The 13078-nt window shown below is 40.7% G+C and overlaps 1 protein-coding gene and 1 non-coding gene across 3 annotated transcripts in view; one reads left to right on the top strand and one right to left on the bottom strand.

Annotated features, from left to right (window-relative positions):
• MFHAS1 (multifunctional ROCO family signaling regulator 1) overlaps nucleotides 1-13078 on the top strand; it is a 108528-nt gene that overhangs the window by 4065 nt on the left and 91385 nt on the right. The gene's annotated exons all lie outside the window — the stretch shown is intronic.
• On the bottom strand, nucleotides 6152-6283 carry LOC133050702 (small nucleolar RNA SNORA1). Its single transcript, XR_009691680.1, has one exon. It is a non-coding gene; the product is annotated as a small nucleolar RNA SNORA1 (small nucleolar RNA).

Raw genomic sequence — 13078 nt, 5'->3', positions numbered from 1 at the left:
TTTGAAACTCTTCTCTAAACAGCTCTGATTTTTGTGGAGCTGGCTTGGTTAACAACATTCTAAGTGTCCTAAGGACAAACCCAATAATAGCATCATTGCCAGTGTCTCCCCTCGGTCCCCCACCCCAGAGTACACTGAGGTGGTGATGAAATGGAAGACTGCATGCCACCGTCATCTTTGTCCTAGTCTGAATGCTGCTCATGATAGTATCAGGAAGGAATTGGACACCAGTATTTCTGAAGGTAACATTTCCCTGTTGCCCTAGATCTAGGCTGAGTGTAATTCTTCAGCTTGAAAAAAGTCACCATATCCAGTTACCAGTCAGTAGAGCCTCCATTCTCTGTATTATCTAGTGTCTCGTCAGTTTCGTGACTTGGTAGCCTCTTCAGTTTTATGTTTGCCATTGTCTTTTATTCATGAAAGCAAAATACTTCTTTATTGTGCCACTAAATTGAAGAAAGAGGTTGAGGTTTACATATTCACAGAGATTATTGAAAAAGCTACTTAAAGCCAGTTCTTAATGCAAAGATGGAACATTAATAAAACTGATGCTATTAACAACAAAGGAAAAGACAGAAATTATTGAACAAGTAAGGATCTGTGTAGAGGAATTCCAAGAAATTTGAAGAGTAAACAATGAGGCTGAATTTTTTTTCTAACCTCAGCTCTTTATTTAAGTCCACAAACAAGCTCGCCTCCAGATGCAGAAAGGACCCCCCATTCTCCTGTTGTTGTTTTGCCTTTTTGTCTTTCAAAGGAGGGTCACCTGGTTTACAATCCATCTGCAGGGAAGAGAGGATTCAACATAAAAAGCAATTAAATGGTTGAAAATTGTCAGAATATCTTTTTTTGTTGTTGTCAGAATATCTTAAATAGTGAGTGGGAATAAATCATCAGCTGTTTTTATAATATGGACTGAACATTTCTTATTTATGATCAGAGAAAGAAATTACCTTTTTTGCTTCGTTTAGGACTATATTTCTTCCAAACATAGCAGAGAGTATAGAGTAGTGGGGAAAAGGATGATTATAATACCTTTATTACATTAAAAAAACAAGGGGGAAAAGCATTTTCTTCTTTTATAGTTTTCTGTGATAGCCATCATTTGTTAGTATTTGTCACAATTCTGAAAGATTTGAGAAGAGCTGAAGTAATAAGCTAGAAGGTGATGTAAAAACAGAATTCTGTCGTTGGGTGTTCAGTTAATGAAGGCATGCATACATTTAAGAATATGCTCAAGTCCCTAGTTTATTAAAATGTATTGTAGCTCAGTGGAAACCTTTGAAATCTCTGGGTAGTCTTTCCTCTCTTTAAGAAGTCATTTGGCTTTTAGAGATGTTAAAAAAAGTTGGTTACTTAGTTTTACATTTTATTAAAGTGTCAAGTTCTCTTGTAAACTAACAATTTTATATACAATGGTGAAAGAAACACTGGCTCTAGTTTTTTCAACTTCAAGACATTAAGATTAAATAGGAAATTAATCAGTGTTTCCTTTGATATTATGAAGAAGAAACAAAGTTGCCTTTTCTTTCTTGTGTGTGCTCTGCCTCTGTCCATAGGACACTGAATTTCCTGGCCTGAGCTGCGCTAAGGTAGTTGGCCTTGGGAAGTATAATGCTAGATTTCTCTTTTCTTATTTTGATTTACAAAAGAAATGGCAGTATTCAGGAAAGTCCTTAGTCCCCTGGCCACTTGTTTTTAAAAGTTCTTGTAAAAAAGATCTAATCACGTTGTCAGAGAAATCACCTGTTTGTTTCATTGGACTTAAATGGTTGAGTGACGAGAGGCTTTTGCAAGCTGAAAGGAGGCCCAGGATGCAGCCTGCGTGTCAGGTGTGAGTCCTTACCTGCCTTCTGCAGATACTGACTTGACTGCCAGCCTTGACAGCCTCTCTAACAAGGGAACTCGGTGGAATGTTCTTGGCCTAGAGTAAGTTCTTGTGGGATATTTACCTATGTGAGATTCTAGTGCTTTGCTATCCACTTCAGTGTTTGAAAGCATGCGGTGTGTTTTGCAATTGGAAGAATGCATCTTGGTGAGTAGAACTTAGGCCACGTAAGATATTGCCTGAAGTATCCTACTCTCCAAATTGTTCAAGATCATTCTTAAGAATAATTGGAAAGCCACCCAAAGCGGTAGGCAGAGAACTGGTAGATGATGGTTTATATATTTGATCCCTTTGATTCCTTGGTGGCTCAGCACCTTGCTGCCTCTCCCTAATCATGTGCCTTTTGTCCCTGTTTAATTTCTTACACACTCTGTACCTCTCTGGAGCCCTCAGTTTTGCCTTGTTGTGTGGCTGTTTGTGGAGGTCCTAATATCTCTTTGGTTAGCTTGTTCACTGGTTTCCTCCAAGCAGGAAACACGCCGGAGACTCTGCGGCTTCTGTAAGAACCTCTGAGCTGTCTGCTAGACGACTGGTCTTTGTGAGAAATTTTTTTTCCCTCTGATGCTCAGATGCTCTGTCAGATTCCCAGGTGGTACTCTTGTGGTCATTTCCCTTTGTCCTGTGTCCCAGCGCCCCTCCCTGGCCCTGCACTTGTCCCTCTGATGTTCTCATTGTGACTGTAGTTCCAGCCTTGCCCTTGAATGGGCCCTTCACTTTGACCACTGAAGCAAAGCAAAATTCTTGCCTTATTCTATCTCACTTTTAGATTTACTGGAATTTGAGCTTGACCTAGTTGCTTGGATTGAATTAGTCATTGTTTTTAATTTTGCAAAGGTTATTAAATATATCTCTTTAGTTTGGCATTATTAATATTGATACCGCTTGGCTTTTACTTTTGTGGTGAGTCCTCTTTGAACTCTCTTGGACTTTGTTTCACTTAAAAATCAAAACCTTCATTTTGCAGTGGAAGAAAGAAGCTCCCCACATAACAGAATTCAAAGATTTGAAAGGCCATTGGAGTGTTCAAATTATTTTAAATATTTGAGGCCTCTCCTTCAAACACTAGAATCCACTCTCAAGTTCCTCTCTGCACAAGCAGTTTAGAATTTCCTAGAGAAAGAATTTTTTAATTTGTTAACAGATGTTTTGTGCATCCTCTACCACCTGTTCATCTTATTCCCCAGGAAATCCGACCTGCTTTATTTAAACTTATTTTGTATTGGGCTATAGCCAATTAACAAACAATGTTGTGATAGTTTCAGGTGAATAGCAAAGGGACTCAGCCATACATATACATGTATCCGTTCTCCCCCAAACTCCCCTCCCTTCCAGGCTACCACATGACATCGAGCAGAGTTCCCTCTGCCCTACGCTAGGTCCTTGCTGGTTATCCATTTTAAATACAGCAGTGTGTACATGTCCATCCCAAACCTCACCTATTTACTTTATCTGAACACCTAGAAAATGTATAGGGTCTACTTAACAGGGTCGTTTTGAGCATCAGGCGAGAGACTGTCTGGGAAAGTAGTTGTTTTCCAGCATCTGGAGGAAATGAGGGGCTTCTGCTCCACGCACTGGGGTTAGGGAACGTGATGGAGGCCCGGGGGGGCGGGGGGGTGTTGCTGATATTGGAGTGAGCATTTCTGGTTGATTTCTTCACCTACTAACTTTAGGTGAAGTTAGTTCTTCTCTCCATGGAAGTTATAGTAAGGATCTGACCATCCATCCATCAGGGAGGGCTTTTTATCTTTAAGCAGGGGACCAGTGCTGGCCTCATCGCTTGCCGTCTCTTGTCTGCGGCAGCCGTGACCCGCCTGAGCCCGGGGCTGGAGAGGAGAGTGGTTTGTGTTTCAGGCTCTGCCTGGGGCAGGCTCAGCCAGGCCTCTGTTCCCCCTGGTTCAGCTGCTCTGATTGCAAAACCAGTGCCGGGTCACTGTCGGGTTTACCGTCCTCTCGAGCTGGCTACCTTCACTTCAGAGGGGAGGGCTGGGAGACCCCGTTTTGGCTGCCTGCTCCAGTCCTGCTCCAGCACTCAGGAAGCTGACCCTCCAGTCCTGGCTTACTGCCTCAAGTCTGTATGGCCTCTAGAACCCAGAGTGATTGACAGGCATCTCAGAGAGCCTCCAGGTATATATGATAACCTGTCTTTATTTTTTTTAATTACTTTTTAACTGAAGTGTATTGCTTTAAAATGTTATATTTCTACTGTACAAACAAAGGGAATCAACTGTACATATACACATATCCCCTCCCATTAGGATTTCTTTCTCATTCAGGTCACCACAGTACATTAAGTAGAGTTCCCTGTGCAATAGACTAGGTTCTCATTAGTTATCCATTTTTTTCACAGTATCATAGTGTATATGTGTCCATCCCAGTCTCCCGGTTCCTCCCTCCCCACCTTTCCCCCTTGATATCCGTATATTCTTTCTCTGTGACTGTGGATGACATGTTTTGTCAAGCCATCAAGGCCCTCTGTGTCCAGCATGGCGGTTTGTTCTGTTTTTATACCCTCACTTCTCTGATGTTTCATGTGATGGCACCCTGCTCCCCAGGTGGTGCCTGGCGTAGGGCTGAGCAGGTAGAAGGGACTCAAAGCAGATTGGTTATTTTTCAAAAATTCAAGAAATTCTAGTGTTTCTTAATTTATCCTTCGGCAGAGTGCTTTTTGTAGGTTGCTTGTGATGTTCTTTTTCTCAGAGTGTGTACTTTCAGAAGCGTGTATAGTTTTCCCATGGGGTTTTTCTGGCACATCAGTCCTTGCCCTCTGTGTCCATCCTCCTGATCCTTACAGAGATGGTGGAAGAGTGGTGAAGGGTCAGCTTATCAGGATGTGAAAGAGACTGAAGCACGGCCGCAGAAAGTTTCTACCACCTGATCTTGCAGTCACTCTCTTTGAGGCAATGGGTGCTTCCCTCCCTCCAGTATCATAGCTCTTCCTTTCTAACTAGCCCCTGACTCTCCCTTGACTTATCCTGTAGATATGGGAAAGTACAAATGGTAAGGAAAATGAAGGTGGTGACGCAGGAAAGAAGAGGTTTGCCGTCGTGGGTACCCGCTGTTTTGCCTTCTTCCGAGTGCTGTTGATTTCCAGAAGCTCCTTCCAGCGTTCTTGCTGGTTTAAGTTCAGGGGAGACCATGGAAGAGTTGCTGGCTGTAACAAAGGCAGCACTGGTTCCCACATACTACAGGCTATGGTAACAACTCCCAGACACATTGCCAGCAGGGCTGACTTATTTGCGGAGAGGGAGGAGAAAATTTTTAGTTATTTTTACATTTGGCTCTGAAAGCAAGAAAACATTTTCTCATTTGTCCTTCTTTAACCTAATCTCTTAGATGTAAATAATGATGCCTTGTTTCTCCAAGGGTAAATTAGTGAAAAGCCATCCGCAAACTTCTTTCTCTTTAGCTGTCTGTTTACAAAAAAGTAGAGTATACAGAAGGAGAAAGAAAGCCGGAGCGGGGAGCAGGGGAGAGGCCCTCGGGTCCTGGTGAGATCCCTCGGAGGTTTGCATGGGCTTTGCAAGCCTGGAGCCTGGTTTACCACCTCAGGAAGGAACTTCCTGCTCTGGACTGGCAGTCCTAGGCACCCGGGCCGTACCAGCTGTTTCCTTTGTTTTTGCAAATCTGCACACAAGGGTGGGTGGGAGAAGGTCAAGAAGGAGAAAGGAAGTTGTGTTAAGTTGTATCAAGACTGCTCTTTGAGGGTTCTCTGTGTCATGCTTGTCTTTCTGCTTTTTTGGGTGGGCTGGCTTACTGAGTCCAGTCCTTCTGCTCTTCCTCCTTCTCCTTTTTATTGAGGTGAAATTCACATATGTGATATTAACCATTTTTTAAAACAATATAGTTTTTCTTTTTTAAAAAAATCATGAGTAACCCTGGCAAAAGGATTTAAAGTCAAATTTTTATTTGAAGAATTCACATGTTATGATTCCTACTACTGCCCATCACCTTGATTCCTCAATGTTTGAGTCATCGTCTTCAAGATAACCCTTTTAAAGAGAGCTTTTGCTAAGATAACAGTTACCGTTTTAGTCCGTCCATGCTTCTTTTGAGTTGGGCTTCTTTGATCTTCACTTGAATGTGGAATTGCTTCCAAAATTCTCCATCTGTAATCTTTGGGGTCCAGTTCTTCACACAATTTACTTTAGGGCCCTGGAAGTTGTAGGAAGTACCTTGCTATTTTGGCAAATTATTGTTCCTTCATCATTTCTAATACTGAAAAGTTTTGTTCCATCAGCTTTCACTCGTGAGCCTAGCCAAACAGGTCACAAGTCTTGTCACTGCTGCAATAAAATTACCGTGATGACAGAAAAACCTATGTCTCAGTGTGGCTACATCAATGATATCTGGACACCATGAACAACAGTGCCCATTTGCATCTAGAATGAAGCTTGAAATGAATGATTTTTTTAATAGCTTATATTCCACTTTATTTTTTTAAATTAATTTTTATTGGAGTATAGTTGCTCTAAATGTTGTGTTAGTTTCTGCTGTATAGCAAAGTGAATCAGCTATACATATACATATATCCTGTCTTTTTTGGGTTTCTTTCTCATTTAGGTCACCATAGAGCTGAGTAGAGTTCCCTGTGCTAGGTTCTTTTTAGTTATCTATTTTATGCACAGTATCAATATGTGTATATATATGTCAAAGTGTATATATGTCAATCCCAATTCATGCCCCCCCACCCCACCCCTGTTCCCCCCCTTGGTGTCCATATGTTCGTTCTCTACATCTGTGTCTCTGTTTCTGTTTTGCAAATAAGACCACCTATGCCATTTAAGATAAACCATTTTTGAGTGAACAGCTCCCTGGTATTAGTGCAATCACAGTGCCTTGCAGCCACAACCATAAGGCAGGTGTTTCTGGAAGGAAGGAGCAGATGAGGTTGGTAACTTCCTGGGGTGAATGGTCTGGGATTCTTTCGCCAGGTTCTTTGTGGCAACTGTCTTTCTAAGGCGTGACTTGAGAAGGGATTCTTAAGCTGGGCCTTGAGATGCCACACTGATGGACATCTTTTAAGACGGCTGCCTTGAGACTCCTCTTAGTGTTGATGAGAGGAGCCTTCCGGTCTGTTTTGTGCATGTGAGGTTTAATGGGGGACTGACGCACGAAGGACATGTAGGTGAGGAGCGCACAGAAGTACCATGTAATTACTGTCTTCTGGACGGTGCTTTTTCCCCGCATAGATTTTGAGTAGAGCTCTGGCAGGATTGGCAAGGCTGTTGGCATATATGAGGGTTAAGGGGATGAGGATTGCATTCATTCAAAATTAGATCGTTACCAATGACAGAGAAGTGTATCATAAGTTTATGAGCTGGATGCTGTCATCAATCACTGTTGAGTACCTGCTGTATATGGAAGTCTGTGCCAAATTAGGATTTTTAGGGGAATAAAAAAATACCTGGCCTGGTTCATGAAGAATCAAGATGGGATTTCAGTTGGTGTAATTGTTGACTTTTGTACATGTGGAATCTGATCATATATGAAGAAATTTCATTGCATGTGTAAGGAATGACTAAACAACACAGGTTTCTAATTTTCTAGAAGGAAATGTCATATGGAGGAAAACTTGTGTATAATTTTGACTTTTCTTGACATAGTCATTCTTTGCAGTTATTTATAGTTTAGGTCACTTGTTTGCGAGAAATCTCAGACAGGTCTTGAGAGGATGCTGAAAAATGAAAAGGCATTGTATCTGAGGGTTTCTCAAAACTTCCAAAATGAATCAGCTTTTTTGAGGAGGGAAAATGCCTCCTCTTCAGGAATCTTTTACATTTCTCAGAGTTATTTGTGGATTTGCTTTTGTTTTGAGACAAATTGACATCAGCAGTGATTTCTGAACCCCAAAGACTGCGTGAACACCGCCTCCAAAGACAGTCTAAATTAAATTGGATACTGTCATGTTAAAAAACATATGGCTGCTGCTTAGAGATGTCTTTGTTAAGGAATGCTTTGTTGGGGTGGTTTTCTACTTGTAGGCTATTAAATGTTGACAGAATTTAAAGAATTTTCCTAGATCCTCTCCACTTCTGAAATGAAGCATGTGATCTTGACATTGTATTAGTACCCTGTTACAGTAGCAGTGAACTTGAGGGTAGCAGAACAAGCCTTCCTTTCTTTTCTTTCCTTCTTTTTTTTTCTTTTGAAAAGAGCAAGTTTAAAAAAGCTAATGGGTAAGGAAAATATAAAATAAAAAATAATATTTCTCTTAGATACCCTTGTTTGACTCCTCACTTTGTTGTCGTTTCCAGGGGAGTCTTATTTTTCATGCCATAGAGGTTGTTGTTATATTAATCATCACATCAGTCACTCTGGGGATACAGAGTTGGGAGAAAATATGAGAGTCAGTAACACTCTTGAGTTCCTCTTATGTTCTAGATATGCGAAGTACTTCTTATGGGTGATGTCACTGAATTTTTCCAGCAGCTCTAGAGGGTTGGTATTATCACTGTCCTGACTTTCAGGGGGAGAAATTGAGGTTCACAGGGTTGGGTTCCCTAGAATTAGAACACCCTGGGATTTCAGCCTCGACCTCTGCTCCCACTCACTCTCCCACCCTGCTCCTTGAGGTTGGGTTACCCACTGCCCCCCAGGACCCACAGGCTCACCTCTGTCCTCTTTCCTAAATGTCCGTTCTGTGTTACTGCATGCTGGCCACAGTCTCAGTGTTGGACATACGGGGTCGGATGAGGCATAGACCTGCCGCACAGAGGTCAGCAGAGGTCACGGTCAGGTGCTGGGGACAGGTGAGGTCTCAGAGGGGTTCCTGAAAGGGCTGCCTGCAGCTCAGTGAAGATTGCCCTTCCCAGTCAGCCGTGGGGGAGTGGGAAAGGGTATTTTAAATTAGAAAGGCTCTTAAAAAGGTGGAGGGCATTCAGATAGATTCGCAGGCAATGCCTTGGGGTGAGTGTGTGTGCCCAAAAGCAGTTAGCAGTTGTCATAAAGGAGGCTTCTCGCTGTTAAGTTTCATTTATGGCCTGGTCAGAGTTTGCCAGTGGCCACAACTGGCCCAGGAACTAGAGTTTCGGGAACACTGCCCTCGCTCATTCCTTGTCCATCAGACGGGGCTCTGTTGAGACCATGGAGGGGATTTATGGCTCGGAGGACCTAAGGGTGGTTTCAGATGATTTGCTCAGACTCATAGTCACTGCTGGGCTGACAGAGCTCCTGTCCTGTGTGATCCCCAGTTCAGCGTGCCCCAGCCCCCTTCTCCATGCCTGAGTCCAGAGGGAACATGGACGTTGGCTGGTCCCCCAGCCAGATGGCCACATGCCTCTGTGATCCCTAGGAATGTATACAGAACATCGATTTTCCTGACTTGAAATCTTACCATAACAGATTTTGCGATAAAGGCGAATTTGGCTGTAACACAATTTATTGTGGACTGTTTCCTGTCTTTATTTCAGGCTTTCTTGTCACACTGCAGACTGACTGAAAATAACCATTTTTTAAAATAATTTTGCTCTGATGGAGTAGCATATTTTATGCCCTTCATTTGTTTGGATTTCACTTATCACTCTGTGATGGCATTTTGTTTTTGCACCTTTCTTCATATCCCCATTGGAGAGTGTCTCCCTGTGCCTCTCAATTTATCAAAATATACTTAGTTACATTTTAATTAAAATCCTAGGAAGTGCAAGATGTTAAAAAACTTTTAATTTTGTTTATATCTTGTTTGAAACCCTTGGAATTTTGTGTTGTGTGGTTTTTTTTTTTTGTAGTTTTTTGTTTTTCATTTATTTTTATTAGTTGGAGGCTAATTACTTTACAGTATTGTAGTGGTTTTTGCCATACATTGACATGAATCAGTTATGGATCTACATGTGTTCCCCATCCTGATCCCCCCTTCCAGCCATTAAAAAGAATTCATTTGAATCAGTTCTAATGAGATGGATGAAACTGGAGCCCATTATACAGAGTGAAGTAAGCCAGAAAGATAAAGACCAATACAGTATACTAACGCATATATATGGAGTTTAAAAAGATGGTAACGATAACCCTATATGCAAAACAGAAAAAGAGACACAGATGTACAGAACAGACTTTTGGACTCCATGGGAGAAGGCGAGGGTGGGATGTTCTGAGAGAATAGCATTGAAACAAGTATACTATCAAGGGTGAAACAGATCATCAGCCCAGGTTGGGTGCATGTGTTGCGTTTTAAAATGGAAGTATCATGTTGGTTATTTGCAAGGACTCTTGAGATCCTGCTGGGTTCAAATCCTCGGTCCACCACTTCTAGCTGTGTGACTTTGGATGTCATAATAGTTTCTGTCTCATAGGCTGACCGTGCAGATTGAGTTAATACAAGTCAAATGCTTTGAATGACACTTGACTTGTGGCAGGAATCCCATAGGTATTAGCTTCTGCTGTTTCTACCATTATTCCAGAAAGATCTACTTGGAAATCCTAAAGATCTATTTGGAAATCAGATCAGCTTATGGATAAAGCTCGTCTTTTTCATAGGACCATAGTACATTGTGATTTGTATTCGTACTCTTTTCAAAATGCATTTTTCTTATTATTAAAATATTTACAATTTGAAGTGTGAAGAGGAAAAACTATAGTCATGTTGGTATCTAACATAACTACACATTTTGCTCTATTTTTTTTCAACTTTTTCCCTTTAACTTTAGGTTTATTAAAATATCTGTGTTGTGCTTAGTCGCCAGTCGTGTCTGACTCTATGTGACCTCATGGACTGTAGCCTGCCAGGCTCCGCTGTCCATGGAGATTCTCCAGGCAAGAATACTGGAGTGGGTTGCCATGCTCTCCTCCAGGGGATCTTCCCAGCCTAGGGATTGAACCCAGGGTCTCCTACATTGCAGGCGGATTCTTTACCATCTGAGCCACCAGGGAAGCCCATTAAAATGTCTAGTGATAATAGTGATAATCATATTGTGTAAATAATAATTTTCTTAACCTTAGCTACCATGAGTATGGTTTCATATTATTAGTAGCTACATGGTAATTATAAATGCTTGCATAATAGTACATCAAGGAGATTTTTACCTTTGTTTATTTAACCATTAAACACTTGAGTAGTTTCAAGTTTTGTTGTTATGAGTAATTCTTTGATGACTGTTCTTCTGTATAAAGGCTCTTATTTGGGCAGTAATTCTAGAAGCGAACTCAATGAGTCAAAGGCAAAGAATGCCTAATGTTCAATACATGCTTACGTTGCTTTTCATTTGGGAAATACTGTGCTGCCTGCATGGGATGCTAGATTGATTTCACTGCATTTCCTCAGCATTGGGCATCATCTTAAAAATACACTAACAATGAATGGGAGGCAATATATCACTGATATATCAGATTTTTAATTAGGGTACATGCTTATTTTCTTAAATGAATGTTACCTATTGTGTTGCTTTCTCTGTGGATTGTCTGATCATGCCTTTTGGGATCATCTTATTGATAATTGATATATATATTTTTAAATCACAGTGATTTCTTATAATCACAGAGTTCAGTTTATATTAACCATATATGAAGGATGGTAACCTTTTGTCTATCAAACTGTCAGGGAGGGGGACATTCCCCTCTACCCATCTTGGTTGCTTTGACTGGTCTAGTAGTTAAATTGACACATGGCAGATTAATAGGAGGAGAAAAACAAATTTAATTTCATAAGGACAGAGATCTTATAGATATGGAATCCAAGAGGTAACCAAAGCCGGCTGTTTATATATTTTTTAGACAAGGAAATAAATTTGTGAAGAACTGAGAAGACAAGCTTAAGGCTTCAGCACTAATTCATGATAAAACTAAGTAGAGTTTGTTTATACTCCTTCTCTACCCCGAGTTCCCTATCTCGAGGGATAAAAATGTCTCTTTACTTCCTGATACAGGTGGGCACCTTTCACCTGGGAGATTTATATCCTACTTTCAGGAAGGACAAAGGACGGTCAGAGTGTCCTTGCATTGGCTGTTTCTTAAGTAACTTTTAATTCAAAAGTATATGTCACTGTGGTGCATTTTGGGGTGGCCTGCCCTGAACCCCGTTGTACTTAAGGTGTTGTTTTCTGGCTTGTTTGCCTTTTTGATCTTTAAAAAATTTCATTTGATACAATGAATTGAGGACTTCCTTTGTGATTAAATGAAATACCATTATTAGTTTTCTAAATAGAGAGAATAGGAGGGACCACACAGTGAACCATAATTGTCTACCTATATAACCTCTACTGCCAATAAAAAAGTAATACCTGCACATGGATGTCATATTCAAAAGCAAAAGCCCCTTTCAGCCCCCTTTCTTATCTTTAAACTATTTCTAGTTACTGCTTTCAAGGAAGATAAAACATATATTTGCATATATTTTAACCAGAAAGAGATCATACTGTATTCATTATTCTGCACCTTGCTTTTAGTCACTTAAAATATATTTTGGACATGTCTCCATACGGGAAATTACAAACCTATTGTGCTTGTGTGTGTTCGTATATATAATGTTCTACCAATGGATGCACTGTTTAGTTAGTCCTATATTGACAGACCTTTGATTCTTTTCAGATTATTTTATAGTTTTTAAACTAAGTTCTCCCTTTCCAGAATTTTGGGAAATACTCAGTTTTATTTCCTTCAGTGTTGGTGACCCCTCTTTGTGCTCAGGACACTGTCAGGATGCAATTAGAAAAAGACAAATCACTCAGTCACATGGTGGGACTTAAAAGGGGGGCTGGGGAATTATAAAAACTTAACTCTGTGATTTAAAATGAGGGTAATCTTTTTTAATTGGCTTCTGTGATGCCTATTGGAATACCATTGTTTGCAACGTAATTACGCATTTACCAGCCTAATTCATCCTTTATAATGTGATGTAATGTTTAGACATCGCAATGATTACAAATCTTGCATGTCTACAGATAAATATACCACTGATCAAAATAAGACAGTGGTAGCAAGAATAGTGCTGCGTCGTTGGGGGATGTTAATGAAAAGTAAAGGATAATAAATCATATCTCATTGGCTCAAAACATTGCTTCTACTTTTCTATCACAACTACTGTCTAAAGGCCAGTGCACCTGGGCCAGCCGAGCAGTTTTCATTTGTGTCCTGTAACTAGCCCCAGAGTTCCATACCATTGTATTTTCTTGCCCTCAGATTGGTGTGTTATTCAGAGATGTGCCTGGATATTTTATCCTGGGACTAGTAGGGGTCCAAAATTTAAGAGATTATCTGAAC

The sequence above is a fragment of the Dama dama genome, chromosome 32 (assembly GCF_033118175.1).
Source record: "Dama dama isolate Ldn47 chromosome 32, ASM3311817v1, whole genome shotgun sequence".
Taxonomy (NCBI): Eukaryota; Metazoa; Chordata; class Mammalia; order Artiodactyla; family Cervidae; genus Dama; species Dama dama.
The sequence above is the reverse complement of the archived record's forward strand: the minus strand, read 5'-3'. Positions and strand labels throughout refer to the sequence as shown.